The 24,766-nt window shown below is 43.0% G+C and overlaps 1 protein-coding gene and 1 long non-coding RNA gene across 28 annotated transcripts in view; one reads left to right on the top strand and one right to left on the bottom strand.

The window, feature by feature from the left end:
- LOC145534450 (uncharacterized) overlaps positions 1–23,788 on the bottom strand; it is a 343,726-nt gene extending 319,938 nt beyond the window's left edge. For 6 of the 17 annotated variants that reach the window (XR_014074620.1, XR_014074630.1, XR_014074631.1 and 3 more), the window contains exons 1-2: positions 23,742–23,788; positions 21,673–21,865 (exon numbers count right to left, since the gene is read on the bottom strand). This is a non-coding gene — a long non-coding RNA (uncharacterized LOC145534450). Of the gene's footprint in view, positions 1–10,809; positions 12,308–12,800; positions 15,124–16,593; positions 16,716–17,517; positions 17,649–18,229; positions 19,077–21,672; positions 21,866–23,741 lie in introns of those variants that run through there. The other 11 variants (XR_014074624.1, XR_014074623.1, XR_014074629.1 and 8 more) reach the window with 11 other exon arrangements.
- The window catches only part of DLGAP1 (DLG associated protein 1), a 762,891-nt gene that overhangs the window by 637,109 nt on the left and 101,016 nt on the right, over positions 1–24,766 (top strand). The gene's annotated exons all lie outside the window — the stretch shown is intronic.

The following is a 24,766-nucleotide window of genomic DNA, read 5'->3' as shown; positions in this document are numbered from 1 at the left end:
TGTCTGCCAGTAGGGAAATGTTCATGGTGTTCTTGTGGCAAGAATACTGGATTGGGTTGCCATTTCCTAGACCCTGATACTGGGAAAGATTGAAGGAAAAAAGAGAAGGGAGCAGTAGAGAATGAGATGGTTAGACAGCATCACTAACTCAATGGACATGAATTTGAGCAAACTCTGGGAGATAATGAAGGACAGAGGAACCTGGTAGGCTACAGTCCATGGGGTCACAAAGAGTCAGACACCACTTAGCGACTGAAAAATACCACCACAAGGGAACTGTTAGGCAAATTATGAAACATCCACTTCAATGAACTATTATGCCAGCCACTAAAATTATATTTAGAAAGAACTTATGGTAATATTGAGGGGAAGAACTTCTTAGATCAAGCTAGATGTCTACAGTACAGTGAAGCACTGTCCAAAATTGTATGTTTATGTGTTGTGTACACACAAACATGCATACATAATGTAGAGCTATGTTAAGAAACTTCACACGGGAAAAAAAAAACTGGGCAGAAATAAATGCACTAAAATGTTAAACAGTAATTACCTTTGCTATTGGAGCCAAAGATGATTTGGGTTTTTCTCTATACTTTATTTCTGCAGTGGGCATGTTTTACCTTCATAATACATAAAATGGATTTTATTTTTATTTTTAAAACAGAAATATTAGTAGATAACATTTCAGGGTTAAGGTTCCATTTAGAAACGATAATACATCTCATATCCTTCAATTTCACCTTTTTTTTCTTGGTTAAATGAAGTCTCTTGGGTTCGGTGGTTACACTGGATAAATGAAGATAATCATGAGAAAGATGCTGCTTGGTGATGCGTGTTATTTGTCTAAGCATATAGTAACTCCTTCTAGGAAAGAATTCTTAAAAATTAAATTTTTTAAGGAGCCTTTGCTTTGCCTTCCCTGCTTCTCATAAGGGTAGCAGGTGAGCTTTTTGTAGATTTTGCCTTTTTTTTTTTGCCTTCAGATGTCAGAGGTGGTTCATTTGCAAATGACAGTTGCAGGTGGTTTTTGAAGAGAAGGGCATTTAGGACAAAGCGTAAAGCTACATAAAACCAGCTTAAGGGATCTTTGAAACATAAATCCATGCCTTTGTAGTTCTTAGGCTGACAAAGCTGAACCCTCAGAGACATGCTGTCGGCTGGTACCTGTGTTCCAGCCAGAAAAGCTCCCCAAGCAATTACAGAGAAAGAAAGGGTTTCTGCCACCAATACGAGGTAATACAATAGAGGAGGCCACCTGTGTTTTTAGAAAGGCAAGGACTCTTTAGAAAGTGGAAGAAAGGAAATGCCGGATGGGACTGTGCAGAGTCCTGGAAGATATTCATCATCCTAATTCATTAAAGTGATTCTGACAAATTTACACTGAAAAAGGATGAAGACTCTTGCTTCATGAGAAGCGTCAAAGCCACAAAACAAAGGCTAGTGCTCTAGGGGGATACCTGTGGCCCTTGGCACAGCACTCTGCTGGCTCTGGAATCAAACATCACCAGGTTCTTTGGTGACTCTCATCACAACATCTGCCTTTTCCTTTCTCAAACCTTTTCCTGACTTTGTCTTTGCCTCCTCTTTTCACTATTCTCTTCCAGAGAGAACTCAAAAGCTCTTGGCCTTTTCTCACCCATTCCAGCAACTCAAAGGGAAACTTCAGGAAAGGTGAAAGCTACCATGCTAACCAGTTCTCTCTTCTCACCTGTGTTCTCCTGAAACTCTGTTTGAGGCAACACAGCATGAATGGGGCTCAGAAACAGTCAGTCGAGTTCCTGCATTCACATGGTCACATGGCCTTGGACAAAACTACTGTGGGCTGGCTTTTCCCAACCATGATCATATAGGATGTATTAGTTGTATCAGGAGCATTGTGAAGCCTTCATCTAGGAGTGAAAGAGATACCTCTGCTGTGTTGTCTACTGAATTTTTAAAACCTGCATACATTAATTTGTACATTTCAACCTGGTGGTAGATCTATAGCATGCAAGCTGAATGTGTGCAACAGGAGGATGTTTTAACCAGATGCTGAGTGGATTGAAGCTTACTTCCTGCCTGAGTTTTACAGGTCTGCCGTGAACCTTACTGATCACTGTATGTGTTCATTTGGAGTCTCCCTTCTCAGGCTGTATCTCCATCCACTCATTCTCAACCTCTGGTTCTGTTTGAAAACCAATTGACTCTTTGAACCTGTGTGTCATTTGTAATGGACCTTTCCAAATACACTCCTCTTGGTTTCAACTACATAATAGGGAAGTCCTAAACATCTTAGAAAATCACTAATGGTTGTTTTCCTTCCAAAGAAAGTCTTAATAGGATTACATTAACTGAGCAGGACACCCATACTTCTCTCCCCTCAAACTGGTTCTGAATCAAAAAAAAAATATTTTAAATGAGTGGGGTGGAGATTAAGAAACTTGTGGCCGTTGGATAAAGTTCTTTCTTAAGGAGCTATTTCTGATGTTAACACACCTCCAGAAGAATTTGGAAGATTCAGAATAAGGCAGAATCATCGAAGTGTCCCCACCTGCCTGCCTGTGTTTTTCTTTGTTAACTTAAAATTGTAAATCATCCTCAAAACCTTTTATTTTTGGATTCCCCATATGTCCATTTCTCTCTTCCAAAACAGGCTGATGAAAAGACAGAGGCAAATAGCTGAAGCCTTAATGAAATAGGAATATTGATCAATTCTGCTTCTTGGGCACTTCCTCGGAATGTGCTGGAGCACACGCGGACGCGTGGGTGCCCATCAGACATCTCCGGGATGTCAGGCTTCCAAACATACATGCATTTCACAGGCAGCTGTTTTCATATTGCATACATCACACTGCGTGTCAGAGGAAGAACCACCAAATACTTATTATGTACTGAAGTTTGTGATCAAGTGGAAGACTATAAGCAAATGTTGAGTTTTGAGAACAGAAACATAAGCAAAAGCGTAATTATCAATTTGCTGCTTAATCCTTCCTCCTCAGAGCCTGCTTCTTTCCCATCCCCAATGCCTTCCTCTTATCCCCAAAGGCAATTTGCGCATCCTCTTACTCCTAACTCCTGACAACCTACTGGAAAATTTACTCATCTCATCTTTTCAACTAAAGCCTCCTGCAGCTTGACAAATCTTGCCAATTACTGCATAAACCTCGACTGTCTGAGTTATGTGTCTGCAGGCTGCAAGTCCATCCATCTTGGAATTATCCTTCAGCCTTATCGCTCCTTCCTCCTCATCTTCTTGCGCGCATGGTTAATATCAGCTGTTATCAGTTTCAGCGCCTAGTAAATATTCTGGAGATGATTGGAGGCTCAATCAGTTGCAGCTGCATCAAACTCGGCTGATAATGCGGTGGATGGTGGGGGAGAAGCCGGGAGAGGGAGAATTGGTAGAATTACCTTGATTCAGAATTAACCCTGATTGTACTTGGTTGTTTAGGTTCTGCCTTGTACATACAGAGTCCCCAGAATCCAGTGTCTGATTTTGTACCAAGACACCATCTTATGAGGAGTCACTGATAACAATAGCAGCTGTAAATGCTGATAATGGATTTTGCACAAATATTCCCCATACCCCCCCACCCACCCACCACACCCCCAACAATCTGAGCACATCCGAAGGATAATTCTGGAAAGAAAAGAATAGCAATAGGACTGCTTCACTATCTTATGTTTGGCTTTCAACTTACCTTATGTTGAGCTTGATGGAGAGAGGGTAGGTTCAGTTGAGACAGAGTTGCTCTTATGTTTGCTATGCAAACGTGGAGCTCTGGAGGCTGCAAAGAGTGGCCATTTGGCATTTTAACTAAAATGTTATCATCTCTTTTGCGTGCCCCTTTTCTCTGCTCTAGGCCCCCACGACTTGAACTGCAGTGGGCAGGGAATTACCAGAATAGCAGGTCTGTGACAAGTCCTTGCCAACAATTAGCTCCTGACCCACCTGCCATTGGATACCCCAACTTTAATTCCCTTCAGTGGGCCTGCTCCATATCACAGCCTAGGGACTTCTCTGGTGGTCCAGTGGTTAAGACTCCACACTCCCAGTGCAGGGGGCTCAGGCTCATTCCCAGGTCAGGGAACTAAGATCCCACATGCTGAACGGTCCAGCCAAAAAATAAAATCACAGCCTATTTGTTACTCGAAGGAAATAACACTCCGAGCAGTTACCAGCTCTTAGTGAGATTGAATAAGGTGGTCAGATATTTCCTGAAGGAAAGGCCCAAGGTAAGATGGTCCAGTGGGAACTCAGTAAACAGAAGACTGAAGGTCTTCTCCATGTGAAACAGATGCCAAAGAAAAGAGAGTCGGCCCCACACCCAACACTGCCCCACCCTCCAAGTCCACATACCCAACCCTGCCCCTGTCCCCCAAGTCCAGCCCGGTGCAGAGGCCCCCCCTCTGAGCCCCGCTATAGCCCACAGTGTCACCACACACTAGGACAGTCAAGAGATGGGGGGTGCACTTCTCTAGAGGGACCAAAAATGCAGTAAGTACAGTAAGATTCTCCATTTCCTAAGTGTTCATTTTGGGGTTGCAACCTCAGGCTTTAGGATAAAGCAAAATGAAAACCAAAAACTTCAAGCCATTAACCAGTCATTCCATGCGACAGCTGCCCACCCCCTCCCCCCCCGAAAAAAACCTCCCCCAGAGGATTCCCAGTGTTGACTCACCAAGAAGACCTCCTCCCTGGACTCAAGCACCGTCCCTTAGGGCGATGCCATGCACATCCCACATCCTTCTCTGGGCTCAGCCCCACCGCCTGCCCCTCAGACATCTCAGACCTACCAGGTGGACTTAGGTCTGACTCTCAATGCATCAACACAGCTGATTGTCTGCGTGGACTGCACGCACCACTTTTCAGGTCTAGACGGTCTCACCTGGGTGGCTTTTTCTTTTTTTTTCATTCCGTTTGCGTTCTGGTAGACCAATTGAGCATAAACATTTCCCTTTTTTTAAACATTTTAAACATTTTTTTAATGTTTAAATTAAAATTTTTAAAGGGAATTTTAAACATTTCCCTTTTTTAAAGAAGAGTTAAACTTCTTTAACTCTGTGTTTATACTCCACTGCGATATGATCTGATTCACTTTTAGGATGAAAGACATGATCACTGGAATCATTTTGGAGGCCTTGGGGTGTGGTGTGGATCTACTCCCGCTCTGGATTCTTATCAAATGTCAGGGCCAGAGACCAAAGGTGATATGCTGGCTGACTTTTTACTTCCTTCTATGTTACCCTTAGATGGTGGCTCAGTCGGAAAAGAATCCACCTCCAGTGCAGGAGACCAGGGTACGATCCCTGGGTTGGGAAGATCCCCTGGAGAAAGAAATGACAACCCACTCCAGTATTCTTGCCTGGAGAATTCCATGGACAGAGGAGCCTGGTGGGCTCCCACCAGGGACATGACTTATCGACTGAATTACCACATGTTACCCTCTTACAACCAAGGGCTGAGATCCCTGTACTTCCAGCCCAGGCCTTGTCCTGTACGGCCCCTCCTGCCTCTTGGCCCTTTTCTCTTCCAGACACATGGCTTGCTTGTTGCCTCCCTGCCCCCAGCACATCCCAAGGCTGCCTCTGGCCTGAGCACGCTGCCTTCTCCAAACACCTGAGACCTATTAGCTATTCAGAGGACACGAGATGGGGAGCTCTGACCTTCTGTACCTCAGCGAGCTCATTCCTGCCTTATGCACTTCTTTCTGGACTTCTTCACCCCCCACCCCACCCCTGGGTCCTCGTCCCTTGGCTGTCTCTCAGGACCATCTCCCTCCCCTCCCGCCCCCGTGGTACTCTTCTGTCTCTTGCGATGCTTTCTTTTTCTTCATGACACTTACTGCTAAGTGTTGTGAAATTCAATACTTGGGTATCTGTCATTTAATTCTAGACAGAATTTCTGGGTCTTCTTCACTACTATGTTCCCAGCTCTTAAAAGAGTGATGTCTTCAGTGGATGCCTGAAAATATCTGCAGGGATGGTATACCTGGCGGCAAGATGGGTAAAGATTTTGCTTCCATTGCAGAGGGCACCAGTTCAAGAGGCCTGGTCAGAGAACTAAGATCCGGCATGCCATGCACCAAAAAAATAAAAATAAAATTTTTTTAGAAATATCTGTGGAATGAATACATGAGAGAGAGCTGAGCTTCTCTCCCCATCAGTTCAGTTCAGTTGCTCAGTTGTGTCCGACTCTTTGCAACCCCATGAATTGCAGCACGCCAAGCCTCCCTGTCCATCACTATCTCCCAGAGTTTAACCAAACTCATGTCCATCGAGTCGGTGATGCCATCCAACCATCTCATCCTCTGTCGTCCCCTTCTCCTCCTGCCCCCAATCCTTCCCAGCATCAGGATCTTTTCCAATGAGTCAACTCTTAGCATAAGGTGGCCAAAGTATTGAAGTTTCAGCTTCAACATCAGTCCTTCCAATGAACACCCGGGACTGATCTCCTTTAGGATGGACTGGTTGGATCTCCTTGCAGTCCAAGGGACTCTCAAGAGTCTTCTCCAACACCACAGTTCAAAAACATCAATTCTTCAGCGCTCAGCTTTCTTCACCGTCCAACTCTCACATCCATACATGACTACTGGAAAAACCATAGCCTTGACTAGATGGACCTTTGTTGGTAAAGTAATGTCTCTGCTTTTTAATATGCTATCTAGGTTGGTCATAACTTTCCTTCCAAGGAATAAGCGTCTTTTAATTTCATGGCTGCAATCACTATCTGCAGTGATTTTGAAGCCCCCAAAAATAAAATCTGGCACTGTTTCCACTGTTTACCCATCTATTTCCCATGAAGTGATAAGACCAGATGCCATGATCTTTGTTTTCTGAATGTTGAGCTTTAAGCCAACTTTTTCACTCTCCTCTTTCACTTTTATCAAGAGGCTTTTTAGTTCCTCTTCACTTTCTGCCATAAGGGTGGTGTCATCTGCATATCTGAGGTTACAGATATTTCCCCTGGCAATCTTGATTCCAGCTTGTGCTTCTTCCAGCCCAGCGTTTCTCATGATGTACTCTGCATATAAGTTAAATTAGCAGGGTGACACTATACAGCCTTGACATACTCCTTTTCCTATTTGGAACCAGTCTGTTGTTCCATGTCCAGTTCTAACTGTTGCTTCTTGACCTGCATACAGGTTTCTCAAGAGACAGATCAGATGGTCTGGTATTCCCATCTCTTTCAGAATTTTCCACAGTTTATAGTGATCCACACAGTCAAAGGTTTTGTCATAGTCAATAAAGCAGAAATAGATGTTTTTCTGGAACTCTCTTGCTTTTTTGATGATCCAGAGGATGTTGGCAGTTTGATCTCTGGTTCCCCTGCCTTTTCTAAAACCAGCTTGAACATCTGGAAGTTCACGGTTCACGTATTGCTGAAGCCTGGCTTGGAGAATTTTGAGCATTACTTTACTAGCATGTGAGATGAGTGCAATTGTGCAGTAGTTTGAGCATTCTTTGGCATTGCCTTTTTTGGGATTGGAATGAAAACTGACCTTTTCCAGTCCTGTGGCCACTGCTGAGTTTTCCAAATTTGCTGGCATATTGAGTGCAGCATTTTCACAGCATCATCTTTTAGGATTTGAAATAGCTCAATTGGAATTCCATCATCTCCACTAGCTTTGTTCATAGTGATGCTTCCTAAGGCCCATTTGACTTCACATTCCAGGATGGCTGGCTCTAGGTTAGTGATCACACCATCATGATTATCTGGGTCATGAAGATCTTTTTTGTACAGTTCTTCTGTGTATTCTTGCCACCTCTTCTTAATATCTTCTGCTTCTGTTAGGTCCATACCATTTCTGTCCTTTATCGAGTCCACCTTTGCATGAAATGTTCCCTTGGTATCTCTAATTTTCTGGAAGAGATCTCTAGTCTTTCCTATTCTGTTGTTTTCCTCTATTTCTTGCATTGATCACCGAGGAAGGCTTTCTTATAGATGTGAAAAAACCCTCATGGGAGTTTTTCTGGAAACAGTGTGAACCCATCAGACCACAGTCTTCAGCCTTTTGAACCCATGCCCCCTTTTGATAAAGGAAAAAAAATCCCAGATTCCCCCTGCAGAGCCTGGAGCTAGGGGTGCAATGGGGTAGTGTTGGGGGAGGTCATTGAGAGTTTTCAGGTTACCAAAAAGAAGCATGAGCCACAAACCTTTCCAATCACCTTTCCTAAATATACCTTCTCTCCAGGGATTTGGTGAGGGTAGGAAAGATACAGTTTGAGGTGGTCTTGGTTTAGGTTAGGTGGTCTCTCCTAATGTAAAATGAAAGACCATAGGATATTCTTGGAGAGAACCCAGTGCATGGAGAAGCATAGATCCATCCACACCTGAAGCTGTCTGTCTTAAACTATTTAAAATGCCTGGGCTAGACTCATAACAGTGATTCACCGTCAGTGGACCCAAATGTGTAAAATAGTGAGTTAGGGTAAGCCGCTGTATTGCACAGGGAGCTCAGCTTCGTGCTCTGTGATGACAGAGGAGTGGAATAGGACCGTGGGGAGGTTCAAGAGGGAAGGAATATATGCATACCTACACTGATTCATGCTGTTGTACAGCAGAAACTAACATAGCATTGTAAAGTGATTATACTCCAATTTAGAGAAATTTTTGAAAATAAAATATTAGAATGTAAAAAAAAAATTAAATAAACCTGTTTCACTCCTTTGCAATTATTTTTTTAAAAAGGCAAAATGCCTGATTTTTGTACTGCTTTTACAGTAGCAGAATTTTCTAGGATCTGGTGCAAATAGACATGTTCTCTGCAGGCTGAAAAGAGGCTGAAAACCCTGGTGTAATCTGTCTCCCTGAATTATTACAGGATTTTAGATGGCTGACAAGTGCAATAACTTTGAACTCCTCAGGCGTCTCGATGGAAATTCAGTTCCGGCTTGAAAGCGCTAACTGTACAGCTTACATACAAACGGAGCTTCTCAGATCAGAGGAGCTGGTTCGATACTGCTCTTCATTTATCCATGTACAGGGAAGGATTCTGAAAATGCATCCTTTGGAGTCGAGGATTTCTAAAAGAGTGTCTTCTGGTGACTGGCTGGAGGCTGATTGGACCAGCCCAGAGTGAAGGAAGGAATACAGTGGGGGTTGACTGTATTCAGATAGGTGAAGTCACGTGGGTATATAAGATCAGCAGACAGATACTAGATCTCAGCTTACTAATTCATCAGGCTTTTAGCAAATGGTTTCTCCATTTCAGTCCTACAGAGCTAACCCACAACATCATCCATAATGCCTGGTAATATTCATTTCTCCCTTTCTGAACTCGAGTCTTCTGTTAAATTTCATATCAAAATCCCTTTTTCCCCCCAAGCCCCAAACTCAAAGTTTCTAACATCATCTACTAGATCCTTAAATTGTTCTCTATCAAGTTCTCATTGGGGAACTTTTTCTCCCAGGATATATGGCTCTAGTGCCTCATTGCTCCCGACTTTCTTGCTTCCTTGTCCCTGGTAAGTTCACATCCTCCGAGGATGGGAGTACAGGCTCTGTCTGATCTGTATCATATCATTTTGTCAGCTCCCCTTGCTCTCTGCATTCAGATGATAATGTCGCTCAGGTGAACCAAGTGAATGCTTACCCAGTCATGCCCAACTCTTTTGCGACCCCATGGAGTGTAGCTCTCCAGGCTTCTCTGTCCATGAGATTTCCCAGGGAAGAATACTGGAGTCAGTTGCCTTTACCTCCTCCAGGGGATCTTCCCAACCTGGGGATCGAACGTGTGTCTCTTGTGTCTCCTACATTGCAGGCGGATTCTTTACTGCTTGAGCTACTGAGGAAGCCCTCAGCCAATCACCAATGTCACAGATACATGTCTGCAGTGGGCCTTATCTTCAATGCTCAGAATCAACATTTACATCTTCAGAGTCCAATTATGTCCTCATACCTGCCAGTACTTTGAGCAAGAGAATCTGTATCATGTTTCCCATTATCTGTCCTTGCCCTGAAGCTGTTGCTGTGTGAACTCTGCAGGGAGGACCAAGGGAAAGGAACCAGTCAATGTCCACTGAGCCACCAGTCTTTACCTGAGTGTGGAGATGGAACATCCCACCTCTGCTCAGCACCCACCTGTTGTGGGACAGGTATTAAATGTACGGGCAAAATTGAGTCCCTTCGGAGAGTGAAAAGGATACCATTAATAATTACACTGAGATATACACTTGCTCCTTGGAAGGAAAACTATGACAAACCTAGACAGAGTATTAAAAAGCAGAGACATCACTTTGCTGACAAAGGTCCATGTAGTCAAAGCTATGGGTTTTTTAGTAGTCATATATGGATGTGAGAGTTGGACCATAAAGAAGGCTGAGCACCAAAGAACTGATACTTTTGAACTGTGGTGCTGGAGAAGACTCTTGAGAGTCCCTTGCAAGGAGTTCAAACCAGTCAATCCTAAAGGAAATCAACCTTAACATTCATTGGAAGGACTGATGCTAAAGCTGAAGCCTCAGTACTTTGGCCACCCGATGCAACGAACTGACTCGTTGGAGAAGACCCTGATGCTTGGGAAGATTGAGAAGAGGGCAGCAGAGGATGAAATGCTTAGATAGCATCACTGACTCAGTGGACATGAATCTGAGCAAACTCTGGGAGATAGTGGACAGGGGTGCCTGGCGTGCTGCAGTCCATGAAATTACAAAGAGCAGACACAACTGAGCGACTCAACAATAAACTGAAATGGCATTTTGAGTCTGGAACTGTGTCTAAGCCCAGGGCCCTAGATGAAGCTGTGTCCTAATGCTCTTTTGCTGATGGTTTGGGTAGAGCAGCCTCGTATAAAGCATGTCACTGTGGTCACAGAAGAGTGATCTGTCTGAGAGGCAAACACAGATCTTTAATTCCAGCTGTAATATTTATACAAGTACAACACTGGTTGACCAGGAGGTGAATAAAGCACAACAAAGCTGCATTTCCACTCCACCTGCTGAAGTTTCCTGAGAAGTAGTCTGAGAAGTTTAAAATATTTTTTCCAAAAAACAAACCAAAATAACCCCTTCATTTATTTTAGATTCCTTTCAGATAGCCTTGCAGATGGTTTGCTGAAATCGTCAGACCAACAAAATCTGTTTGGCTCAAAAAATTAAAATAACCCTACCAAATTATGTGTTTCTTTGTAATAAAAAAAAAAAAAACACTGAATTTCTAAAACAAAAACTAAATTTCTTATTTCTATCTATTAAACTTACCCTCTCTCTGAATTTTGTGAACCAAACTACAGAAACAATTCCTTAAAGATCCACACATTTTCCCCTGTAGTGCTGAATTCTAGAACCCAAAAATAGAGTGGTATAAATGCTGAGTTCTTCTCTGTTTGCTTTTCTATCAATACATATTCATGTCTTTTCTCTTGACACAAGCCTCCTATCAAAACATCCAAAAGACAGTAAATACTAATACATCCAGGAGGTGTTCTTCCTCTAATTGCCTGCATCAAGCCAGTTTCCATGACATCAGCTCAGGAACAGATACATAAAACTCAAGTTAAAAATACTTCCTCTGGGAAAAATAAGTATGACCCAATGGGCTAGTTGGTAGGAAAGCTATGGGGAAGAGGGCTTCCCTAGTGGCGCAGGGGTAGAGGATCCACCTGTTAACGTAGGAGACACTGGTTCAATCCCTGGGTGGGGAAGATTCCCTGAAGAAGAAAATGGCAACCCATTCCAGTATTCTTGCCTGGGAAATCCCATGGACAGAGGAGCCTAGTGGGCTACAGTCCATGGGGTCGCAAAAAAGATATGACTTAGCAACTAAACAAAAGACGGCAAGAGTCCCATTTTCTCACAGAGGTTTTAGTTCAAAGTTGTTTTGAGAAGATCTGAAGAAATAATCGCCTCCTCCCCACCCATGGTGTCGGTGCAAAGCCAAGTGTGCCAGCCCTTGGGGTCCCTGGTGCCCAGCACACAGCCCCTCCGGTAGGCTGGGCACAACTTCCTCTCATCAACAGGATGTGAGGAGATGCTGTGAGGTGACTCAGCTTCCAAGACCCTAACCGCTGCCACTGCAGTCTTGTTTTTACGTTTTTTTAAAGAATCTGTTCCTTGGTGCTTTATGGCTTTACAAAGCAATCTCAATGTTCCCAGTAGTGTAATTGCCCCCGTGTAGCCATGCCTGCTGCTCTGGGAACCGTCAGAATTAGAGTCTCAGCATGGGAAGGCTACTTCAGGGAGGAATTTGTCTAATTTAGGGCATATTCGTCGCCACGGAGATTCTCCATTGAGCGCTGCTGGGTGACGTCTCCCCCTAGCGGCTGCTGATGTGCATGCAGGGGACAGACTTACTGGCAGCTAAGAAGGCCTTCCAGGAAGTTGCAGGCTAAAATATGTCAAGAAAACAAGAGAATTTATCCACATGGAGGGAACTTTCTTTTTGGGGATTGAGGGGTGGGACGCGGCTTGTGGGATCTTAGTTCCCTAACCAGGGATTGAACCCATGCTGTTTACAATGAAAGCATGGAGTCCTAATCACTGGGGTGTGTGTGTGCCTGTGCTCAGTCTTGTTCAACTCTTTGTGACCCCGTGGACTGTAGCCCGCCAGGCTCCTCTGTCCATGGAATTTCCCAGGCGAGAATTCCGGAGTGTGTTACCGTTTCCGCCTCCAGGGGATCTTCCCGACCCAGGGATTGAACCCAGGTCTCCTGTGTCTCCTGCAGACAGATTCTTTACCACTGAGCCACCAGGGAAGCCCCCAGGAAACCCATAGGTAAAGGATAATATAAATACATACATCTCAGTGTCAATCCAGCATCTTGGCACAGGTTGACTATCTGAAACCATCACTTGCAGGAACTCTCTCACCCCAGGACTACTCTGTGATTCTTGATTTCATTATATTGCATTCTCTCTCTCTCCATCCACCTATCAGATCCTGGCTGAATTATCTCCATTTATCCTACCGAGAAAGATCTCTTTCTCCCCTGGGCTGGAAATAGACCAACACAGATTCAGAAGGAATCTTTTCTGCTCCCAGCCTCACCCCTACACCTTCTCTACATCAGCCTCTTCTCCCCTCCGGCTCCACCAGCCAACCCCACCCCAGATTCTCCACAACTCCCAGCCCCTCGGGATCCCCAGCTCAACTCGCTTGCTCAAAACTCATCACATAAATGTGTTTAGAATACTCCTTCTCCCTTGCCCTATTTTGACTCTGCAGTGTTTATTTTCCTAATTCCCTATTATGATTTTAATCTTTCTTAGAAACAGAGTCCTCACCCACTCATTTGGAGGGAGGGCTTGTTTCATTCAGAGTCCCCAACACAGGCCCTGCCCTAACTTCTCACCGTCAACCAGAATGTCACATGATGCTGTGGCAGGATGGAGAATAACTCCAGAGTGCCTTCACCCTGGAGACTCCTGAGGACAGTGGTTATTTCTCCTTGCTTCATGTAGTGTTTCCCTCCCCCCATGAGATGAGACCATTTGCACATCTAAAAAGTCATGAAAATGAATTGTTGTTGTTCAGTCGCTAAGTTGTGTCCGACTCTCTGCGACCCCATTGAGCTGCAGCATGCTGGGCTCCCCTGTCCTTCAGTATCTCCCGGAATTTGCTCAGATTCATGTCCACTGAGTCTGTGATAGCATCCAACCATCTCATCCTCTGTCATCCCCTTCTCCTGCCCTCAATCTTTCCCAGCATCATGATCTTTTCCAATGAGTCGGCTCTTCCCATCAGGTGGCCAAAGTACTGGAGTTTCAGCATCAGTCCTTCCAATGAATATTCAGGCTTGATTTTCTTTAGGATTGACTGGTTTGATCCCCTTGCTGTCCAAGGGACTCCCAAGAATCTTCTTCTTTATGGTCCAGCTCTCACATCCGTACGTGAAAATAAATAAATGTAATTTTTACATAGCACAAAAAAATGAAATAGAATAAAATAAAAAGCTCTTACATCAGCAAATGCAGGCAGTACCAACACTAAACACCAATCAGCAAAAATGCAAAGACAAAATGCACCACCAGCATCTTTCTCAACCAATGAATGCTCCCTTTTGTCCTTTCCAAATAAGCATATTTTCAGTAGAGGAAGAAACTTCCATTTTAATGTATCAGGACCCTCTGACTTCAGCTATAAAGTCACAGAGGATTCATGGCGCTGTGGATAATTACAAACCAAGTTGTGCTGAGTCAATTAGCCTGAGTTTCTGAGTTTCCCTTCTCTCTCTGTCTAATCCTACTCAGTAAGGAGATAGCCCACTGATCTGACTGTTGGACATCTGTGCTATGATGATCTTCATATTAGAATAGGTTTTTTCTGACAAGTTTCTGCCTGGCTGTCATATAATTAAATATATTGCATTTCTTCAACATGCAGATCACCATAGGTGGACAAGAAAAAAATCAAAGGTTAAGAGTAGAATTTGCGTTTTGTTTGCCTCCTTGAACTCAACAGTGCAAAGAAATAGAGGCTTGTATAGTTAGAAACCCCAAATGCCTGAAGGAAAGTGTTGGGCTTTAATGGAGACCTGGGGGCTGCTTTCCTGATAGCCAGGCTACTGACTTTCTTCATACTGAGCAAGGCCAGGCTGGAAGGATTGAAGGCAAAAGGAGAAGGAGCCAGCTGAAGATGAGATGCTTAGATAGCATCACCAACCTAATGGACATGAATTTGAGCAAACTCTGGGAGACAGTGGAGGACAGGGGAGCCTGGCATGCTGCAGAACATGGGGTCGTGAAGAGGCGTACACAAGTTAGCGACTGAACAACGAGCATTAGTAACCTAGATTCCATCTCCACATTGCCGGCAAGCCTGCCTCTTTTGCTGCTTCTGAAACAGCAAGAAGCGAGTTGTATTTCCAGGGACAGAGCTTGATTTCCTAATGGAAAAGTTTATAAAGAAGGTGGTTGATGAGAGTAATTCAGAGCTAATGTCCATTTTCCGTGAGTGTACCAGGAGACTTCATCACGGAAGAGCGCTTGGAAGCTCTAAGTGCTGAGTAGTTAGCAGACAGCTGCCGTATGCAGATCTCCGCTGGATCGTCTGGCCCTGGCTTGTAGAAACAAGGTTGGCTTCCCAGGGCCTGAACCACTGCCAACATAAACACATGGGGGCAGGTACTGAGCGAGCCTGGAGAGCTAATACTCCTATTCCACTGTCAGCTGGGAGTGAGGATGGGCTGTAGCAGACTCTGATGCCTGGTAAAAGAATAAATTGCTAATTAAAATGATAAAATTGCTTTTGAACTCTGGAGACCAGGAGAACTTTATAATTGACTCTTATAATGTGTTTTTGGATGCCTAAACACAACTACTGATGATTTGGAGTTGGGAAGGAGGGGTAGGGGAGGGAGTCCATCGCATTTCATTTTAACAATAAAGATACTCTGAAAAAATGTATACAATGGAAAGAATTACTTCTCTCCTCTGGTAAGAGGCACTTAACCTTTGATCTTGAACTAAATTCCATTACCAAAGGTAGCTTATAAAGCAGCCAGGAATTTGTTTCCCTTGATATAGTTTTGATGATATGTTAAAATAATTACTAAATTGCTCAGAGTTCTCCTAAGGATAACTCCTTCTGCATTGAGATGAAGTAAAAAAAACATCAACTTGAGCAAATACAGAGAAAAATATGGGCCACCGTTGTGTCATTTTAGGCATTTTTCCCTTATCTTGTCTTATGTGAAATACTAAACTAATTCCTCAACTCTTTTTAAAAATAGTATTGTATGGTATAATTATGGAATTATTTAGGCCAGTATTTTATTGTTACTATCATACATGTAAATACAGACCAATAAACTTAAAGATTTTTTAAAAGTTTACTTGCTAAAGCCATACTCACAATACTATAACCTTTCAGAGTAAATTTTGTTCATCCGACTCATGTTTTTACAAAGTAGCCCATTAACTATGGAAGTTATATGCCCAAATACAATAGGGTGCTTCCTTTATCAGGAGTGGTCTTTATGTGGGTGCTCTTGAGGGTATTAAACCAAACCCTCACATGTGCCTTTGGTCTTTACCAGACCCTGCTCTGTGTGGCAACCCAATTTTGTCCCATTTTTCCTGTTATATTTGCTTCTTCCTGACATTATTAGAAACCAGAGCCACCCTGAGCATCTCTGAACCTTAAGCCTTGGTCTCAGAGAATAGTGACATGAGGTTCAGAGTCTAATTCTGATGTTGGTGGTTAAAGAACCAACCAAACAAAACAAATAAAACTAATACGACACAGATGCATAGAACAATTTTATGGACTCTGAGGGAGAAGGTGAGGGTGGGACGTTCTGGGAGAATAGCATTGAAACATGTATATTATCATATGTGAAACAGAACACCATTCCATGTTCAATGCATGAGACAAGGGCTCAGGGCCGGGGCAATGGGATGACCCAGAGGGATGGGATGGGGAGGGAGGTGGGTGGGGGGTCCAGGAAGGAGAACACATGTAAACCCATGGCTGATTCATGTCAATGTATGGCAAAAACTATTACAATATTGTAAAGTAATTAGCCCCCAACTAAAATAAATAAATTTATTAAAAAAAAAAAAAACTAATACGAAACTTGAAGAGAAAAAAATCAAAACTAAAAAATAGACATTATAAGAAAATTTCCTTAAAAATAATTGAGGAAGAAATGGGAAAACCAAAACATCAATCACTTGCCTTCTTAAAACTCTCTTCTCGGGACTTCCCTGGTGGGCCAGTGGTTAAGGCTCCAAGCTTCCCACTGCAAAGGGTATGGGTTCAATCCCTGGTGGGGAAACTAAGATCCTGCAAGCCACTTGACCAAAAAATAAACAAATTTTTAAAATAATTTTTTTTAAAAAACTACACATTCCTTTATCTAATGTGCTTCTATCAGCCTTCCCTTCCTCTGGGCATATGGGCTATCTCATCCCAGAACCCACTCTCAAAGATCCTGGGACTAAAGCAACTATATGCCAATAAAAATTAACTTAAAAGAAAAAAAAAAAAAAATCCTGGGACTAGCAGTCCATTCTAAGCCATTCAAAAACCATGGCACTTCAGAATCAAGAGCTCCAGGTCATCTTGGAATCCCCAGAAGTTTCATCAAGGCCAAGTAAATCTCTCCTTCCTTGGTATTGCCCACCCAAGTCCTGATGCTTCCCCCAGGATACCACCAATAATCCTAGATGCTTAGGAATTCCACCAAAGGCAGGGGAGTCAAGGGAGGCTTGTTGGCATTTCTCAAACTGTATTCCAGGATTTCATGAGGTGTTAGAAAAAAAAAAAGTTAGCTAAAAAGTCTATAGCTCACTTATGCAGATGTGTTTGAATATGTAGCAAACCTTTTAGGAAGTCACAGTGCTTGTTTCCATATTGAAAACTCTAAGAAACCCTATAGTAAAGCAACCTCTTCAATTCTAATCAATCCTGAATTTTAGAAATTGCTTTCATCACAAAATCTTTTTTTTTCCCCTCTAAATCTACTTGTATATGTCTCATAACTGGTCTTCCAAGGCTTACATTTGGGAAATATTTGAACAACAGCTATGCCATGTTGACCTTCTGTATTTGGGTTTATTTGTGTGGGTCCAAGCCCTAGACACAGGAAAATGTACCATTATATCCATCATCCATGTTTTGGTTTGCTGAGGTAGGTAGCAAGTCTCAACATATATCAGCTTCCTCTTGAAATGGTTGATTACCTTTTCTTTTTGATGATGTGAAGAGGTGGAAAATGATGGGGCCACTAAAAAAGGACACGATGCATGTTGTCTGATATACACAGTACTTCGATGATTTTTCAGACAGTTCAGAACATCACCAAAATGAGGGCAACCTGACCCTGACTGATGGGGAATCTAAAATTACATTTCTGAAATCCATCAAAGGTCAAATGGAAAATAGAGCTTATTTGGCAGCTAGGTTTTCTGCTTTGTTGATCTAGCTGATGAAACATTTTGTTGTTTGAGGAGCTCAATTATAGTTTGATGTTTGGGAGTAGTTTGGAGCATTTAACCTGAACAGGGAAATAAATGAACTTAAATTCTGCGAGAAACCACAAATCCTGCTTTGCAAATAATATAATCAAGCAATAATAATACAAAGACTCTTCTTCAAAGATTCTTTAGTAGCCACTTCATTCAAGGCAATAGTCTGCAAAAACGCTGTGCTAAGAGACAGAATCTGGGGGTAGGACCTTAAAATTTTTCTCAAGAGATAGTTAGGTGCACACAAATAGTAGGGAATGTGTGAAACCTGGGGCAAAATAGGGAACTGTTAAAGGTGTGCTGGGGCCTTCCCAGGTGAAGCTAGTGGTAAAGAACTCACCTGCCAATGCAGGCGACAGAAGAGAAGCAGGTTCAATCCCTGAGTCAGGAAGATCCTCTGTAGGAGGGCGTGGCAACCCACTCCAGTATTCTTGCCTGGAGAATCCCATGGACAGAGGAGCCCAGCGGGGTACAGTCCATAAGGTCACAAAGAGTCGGACACAACTGAAGTGACTTAGCATGCATACAAAGATGTGCTGGGTGTAAATGAACTGAACCCACAACTGAAAACTGTAATCCGTAATCTGTTTCTCATAATTACTTCCTTGCACTGGAGTCAATAGTAAAGGGCCTCCGAGAATCTAGAGACCAGAAAGGAAGCTGGATAAGAGTCCACAGGCTCACATTTCAGTGAAGTCCGTGAAAACATGTGAAGAATCCACAAGGGGTGGGGGAGGGGAGCAGTGAGAGCAGTGGGAGTGCAGACACTCCCAGATGTTTGCAAACCATCCCAGGCTACCCCTTAACCCATTCCTTAACTCAGCCTGTTAGTCGGCTTTAGGTGGAACACATTTCTGTTTCTTTTTGTTTTGTCTTTTTTGTTGTATATACCTAGAATAAAATGCCTTAAACCTAATAGGAGAAAGGCAAATATTACCAACAGCAACATTCTAAAATTTGTTCTAAAATATTGAAGTAGCTTTACCTGAAAAGGTATTTCACATTTTTCTTTTTTGCTTATGAGTTTTCAGAATTGCTTCCATCTTTCTCTTAGGTTGCCAGGATGCCCCATAGAGTTGCATCTGTTCCATTTCCGACCATTACCTCCCTCTGCTTCCCTTCCCAGTGTTGGATTTCTACTTTGTAGTTCATGCCTCTGTCTGATTTTAAGTCACACAGATTATTCCCTATGAATCAAGAAATGGAGAGTTGATAGCTATGAACTACATGCATTTTGGATGGACAATAATTCTGTCCTGTAATGTGATTAAATTTTAAGTCCATCTTTGAGGTTTGGAATCATTGCACTCCTTAGGAGAGAGCTGCTATTTGTTCAGAATTTTTCTTTTCAGATAATAGGTTGGTCATTTGTCTTCTCTGGCCATTTTTATCATCACCATACATATTTTTGCTTATGGTAATAACATTTGCTCTGCTTATTTGTTTTGGCATTAAGTTTCCAATTTTTTCTTATGAAAATATTACGTATGGTTCTACAAGTCATTTTTTAATTCCTACCTGCACCTTCAATACTTTCAGTATTTCTAAAAGCACCTTTCCATTATAGTGACTTAACATAATTAGTTAATATTCTCAAAGCTTGATATACTTAGAACTCTGTTCTCTGTTTTTTTGGCCATACCACACAGCTTGTGGAATCTTAATTCCCCCACCAGCGATTGAACCTACTCCCCACCTCCCCAACCATTGGGCAGCCAGGGAATTCTCTCAGCGCCTCATTTTAAAAAGCAGATGTTCTTCATTATTCTTGATAATTCTGAATTTGGGAGCCAATTTCTTATCAACTCTGATAAGATCATCACCCTGTTTGTTTAATGTATAAAGTGTTTAACAGTGATTAACAGAGTACTATAGCAAAGCAAGTCAACCTTTCTATTACGGTGTTTTCTGTGCTGACATGATTACTATTCTCCTTAATTTTTTAAACCATCTTTCCATTTTATGAAATGAAAACAAGGTAATATAATCAGAAAATCCTCCTAGTTGGGCACCCATTAGCTGAAGCACCTAAAGGTACGCTCAATGTGAAGACTTGAGAGAGCGTGCCTGTGTCAGTTTCCTGTAGCTGCTGTAATAAATTATGAGAAACTTGGTGACTTAGCTCGAATGTATTACCTCTGAGAGGCTAGAAGTATGAATGGGGGGTCACTGAGCTAAAATCAAGATGGCAGGCAGGGATACTGAGTACCATCTGGGGTCTCTGTGGAAGCATCCATTTCCTTCCTTTTTCATCCCTTAGAAACCACCCATATTCCTTGGCTGGTGGCTCCTTCCTCCATCTTCAGAGGCACCAATGCCAGCCAAATCCTCACTCTGCATCACTTGGCCTGACTCTCCTGCGTTCCTCTTTTACTTACAAGGATCTTTTAATTACATTCCCCCAACACATACCAATAAGGGCTTTTCAAGTGGGGCTGTTAGTGGTAAAGAACCCACTTGCCAATGCACGAGAGATAAGAGACTCATCAGGTTCAATCCCTGAGTCAGGAAGAACCTCTGGAGAAGGGTATGGTAACCCACCCCGTATTCTTGCCTGGAGAATCCCAAGGACAGAGGAGCCTCGCAGGCTACAGCCCATGGGGTCACAAAGTGTCAGACCTGACTGTAGCAACTTAGCACACAAGCACACACAGCCGTGAAGCAGGAAACCGTGAATTACTAGTTTAAGAGTAGGTAGGATTAAGAATTGCTTTCCATGTTTATCAAGCAGTTATTGAGCACCTACTCTGTGCCACACACTGGGCTGCTCCTGAGGACACAGCAATAACACAGACTCAGGCTCTGCCACAATTTCAAGGAGCAGATAATCTGACATTTGGGTGGGGGGAGGGGTGGTAATGTTTATGCATATAATTGTTTACCACAGTTACAAGATGCTATAAAGACAGAAATAAAGGTGTTAAGAGTCTAGGTCAACTGTGAAGTGTGTGGTCAGGGAAAATTCACTGCCCTTTCCTCGAGGAAGTCTTCCCTGTATTCCAGGTGAGGGAACAGCAAAGGGCAAAGACCAGGAATGAGAAGAAGTTAACTATTTATGAAAAAGCCAGTGTCACTGGAAGACAGAGATTAATAGTCAGGTGGGAGAGGATGAGGGATGCTTGTGGTCTAAGATAAAAGAAGTAGTAAAGGCCAGATAACCCAGAATGTCATTCACCATCTGAAAGATTTTGAAAATTCTGTAATGGGAGGCAAGGAAATGGTTTCAAACAAGAGTCAAGCAGCTTAGCCGTCTCAGACATTGTTTTTTTGCAGTATGATTGACATCTAACATTATGTTAGTTTCAGATATATTATAATTTGAATTGCATAGCAATTCAAAATTTGTTTATATTGTAGAATTATCACAATAAATCTAGTTAACTTTTGTCACCATACATAGATTTTTTTTAACTTTTTATTTTGTATTGGATATAGCTGATTAACAATGTTGTGATAGTTTCAGATGGACAGCCATACATATATACATACATAGATAGTATTGATTAAAAATAATAATAACATAAAACTAATATCACCTGATATCAATGTGCTTATGGAAAATTTAATGTTAGATGATTTATAGACCAATAAGCTTTATTCTTGCCTGGAAAATTCCATGGACAGAGGAGCCTGGTGGTCTACAGTCCTTGGGGTCATATAAGAGTCAGACACAACTGAGTGAGCATGTGCGTGCACGTGTACACACACACACATACTTACTTGACAGTTGTCAATATGGTTAATGTAGGGTGTCCCAGGTGGTGCTAGTGGTAAAGAACCTACCTGCCAATGCGGGTTTGATCCCTGGGTCGGGACTATCCCCTGGAGGAGAGCATGGCAACCCACTCAAGTATTCTTGCCTGGAGAATTCCATGGATAGAAGAGCCTGACGGGCTACAGTCCATAGGGTCACAAAGAGTCAAACACGACTGAAGCGACTTAGCACACACACATGGTTAATTTAAGCAGAATTGTCCTAAACATTTGGAGACATTGAAATAGAAATGACTTAGAAGTATCTCCTAAACCTAACACAATGTTATGCTTGATTGCATTTGTAGAAACTATACCCTTGCATTTTCACTGTAGGCTTTGAGAATGACAATCAGAATTTTTGCACATCATTTGCCAAATGAAAACCTCTAAGACAAATTTGTTTCTGCAGGATGGCTCTTAACATTCACATAAAGATTTAGCTGACAACTAACAAAAAGAATTGGGGGAATAGATGGGAGAAACAGCTGTCCAGGAAGCTATCAGTTGCTAGGTTTGCTTGGAATGCAATGGAATTCCCCAGAAGCCCCATTTTGCTCACTGATGATCATCCACCTTTAGAAATCATATTAGAGACCCAATTTTCTAAGTCTCATCTCCTCCTGAAAAAGAATATACATTTCCAGGCTCCCCAAGGACACATAATTTTGCACCATTGTTAGCAGTTATTACCACCATTTATCTCTCCAGTCATCCCCCTTGTCCCTTTTGTATAAGTCTGAATATGCCTTGCACACATTTAAAAATGACATTCTCAGTTACATTTGAGAAGGCAGAAGAGTTAGCTAAAATGAACTCACAATGATTATCTTATTCCAACAATTAAAAAGTTTTAGCTGTGCAGGGTTGCAGTGCAAAACAAAAAAGGTATCTAGCAGGCTTGGAACCCTAGAACTAGTCTGCATGACTTTGTCTTAAAGATTAGGATTGTATGATGAAGTGAATATTTTTATCTATTAATAACAAACACTTATCTAGAACTTGTATTTGTCAGCCATTGTTCAAAGATGCCCTACAAATACTAACACATCAAATATTACATGGGGCATTCTATTGCTCACTTACGGTGGACTTAAGTTTGCCACAGCTCCTTAAACTGAGGATATTCTGAAGCAAGGTGCCATGCTAGTTCTGAGGCACCTTGTAGAGATTTAGCATAGTACAGTCCAATATGTGGCCAAAGTCATATAGGAATGTACTGGGGAGGAAATATATCCCCTCTACCCTCTTATGCTCTGTTCTTGAAGGCCTGCAAATTAAACTGACCAAAGACAGATTAGCTGGGGAAGAAGGACACAATTTTAATTCAGGTGGCTGTGGGAATTCACCGAAAAATATCACTCAAGGAGGTATTAGTTAGAATTTGAGGCTCTTACTGGGCTTCCCTGGTGACTCAGATGGTAAAGAATCTGCCTGCAATAAAGGTACCAGGGTTCAATCCCTGGGCTGGGAAGATCCCCTGGAGAAGGGAATGGCACTTCACTCTAGTATTCTTGCCTGGAGAATTCCATGGACAGAGGAGCCTGGTGGGCTACAGTCCGTGGGGTCGGAAAGAGTTGACACCACTGAGTGACTAACTCTCACTTTCATGGCCAGGTAACAATGTTTCTGTAAACCTCCACCAAACAAATGTTATTCTCTGTTCTGACAAGAAAGGACACGGTCCCCAGGCATCACTCTGAGGTCCACTCCTGGCTGAGAGGAGGCAGAGCTCAGCTGGTGGCTTCCTCAGGGCTGGGTCCCCAGAGCCTGCCCAGCCACCATCACTGAGGGAGCCAGAAGCCCAGGACCCAACTGGCCCTCAGGCTCCTCAGGCCACCTGCATGGCAGGGCCAGATCCCTCAGACTGTGACCTATGCAAGCGGCACTACCATTAGGTCACAGAGGCAGGACTTGGGGAGAGATTCACCACTGCCTCAAGGCCTGGGCTCGGCAAGTAGGTGACCCTGGTGAGGGCTCTGGAGCCCTGCAGGACCCAGCCCCCTGGGACCTATTCCCTGGGCCCCCAGCTCACCCACTGGCCCAAGGCCAGGTGAACTGGTGGGCCCCCAGGGAGAAGGAGAGGCTCTGCCTCTTACCTGATTCTCCACTTGACATCCACTGCTCCACCAACCTTTGGCTGAGTGAGCCACTAACGGTCATCTATTGACAGTTGCTTGTTTGTGGGTGGGGCCAACTACAGCACTGACCAATGGCTGAGCGGGGCTACTAATGGCCGCTCACTGACAGTTGGTCACTTGGGGGAGGGGCCCACTGCAGCGCTGACCAATGGCTGAGCAAGACCACTAATGATACCTGTTTGCCTGGTAACAGGATAGGTGGTGCAGAGCAACTACCTCGAAGCCCTTAGCTGTGCTCTATTACAGTTCTGTTACTAGAATATTCCTTTGTATTTGGGAGTTTTAATGATGTCTCAAGGGCTTGCCTGGTGGCTCAGATGGTAAAGAATCTGCCTGCAATGCAGGAGACTTGGGTCTGATCCCTGGGTCAGGAAGATCCTCTGGAGAAGGGAATGACTACCCACTCCAGTATTCTTGTCTGGAGAATACCATGGAGAGAGGAGCCTGGCGGGCTAGAGTCCACAGGGCCGCAAAGAGTAGGACATGAATGATGTCTCATACAATGGACTTCTTCAACAATAAGATTTTTTTTTTTAATCTCCCCTTAGCTGCTCATAGTGGGAAACTCACGTGGTCCTCCTCAGCAGTAAACACTAGAGATGTTTTCCAGCACCAGCCTCATTTTGATCATTGAGGAAAATGAGACATAGAAAAGTTTAGAGACTTTTCCCAGGTCAAGTGGCTGGTCAGTGACCCAGTCAATATTTGTACCTATTCAGTTTGACTCCAAAATGCAAGCTATTGGGAATTCCCTGGCAGTCCAGTGGTAAGGACTCCATGTTTCCACTGGGTTGGGGAGCTGGGTTCCATCCCTGGTCAGGGGATCCTGCAAGCTTCACAGTGAGGCCAAAAGCAATAAAAAGTAAAGTCACTAGCATGTAACAATTTTTAAAAAAATCAAGCTTTTAACAATCATGAATTGTGCCTCTGTTACGAGGGCCTCCTTCCTTGAATTTTTTTTTATTTTAACTAAATAAAAGCAT

Source organism: Giraffa tippelskirchi, chromosome 14, assembly GCF_054371585.1.
Source record: "Giraffa tippelskirchi isolate mGirTip1 chromosome 14, T2T-mGirTip1v1.2.pri, whole genome shotgun sequence".
In the NCBI taxonomy this organism is placed as follows: Eukaryota; Metazoa; Chordata; class Mammalia; order Artiodactyla; family Giraffidae; genus Giraffa; species Giraffa tippelskirchi.
The sequence above is the reverse complement of the archived record's forward strand: the minus strand, read 5'-3'. Positions and strand labels throughout refer to the sequence as shown.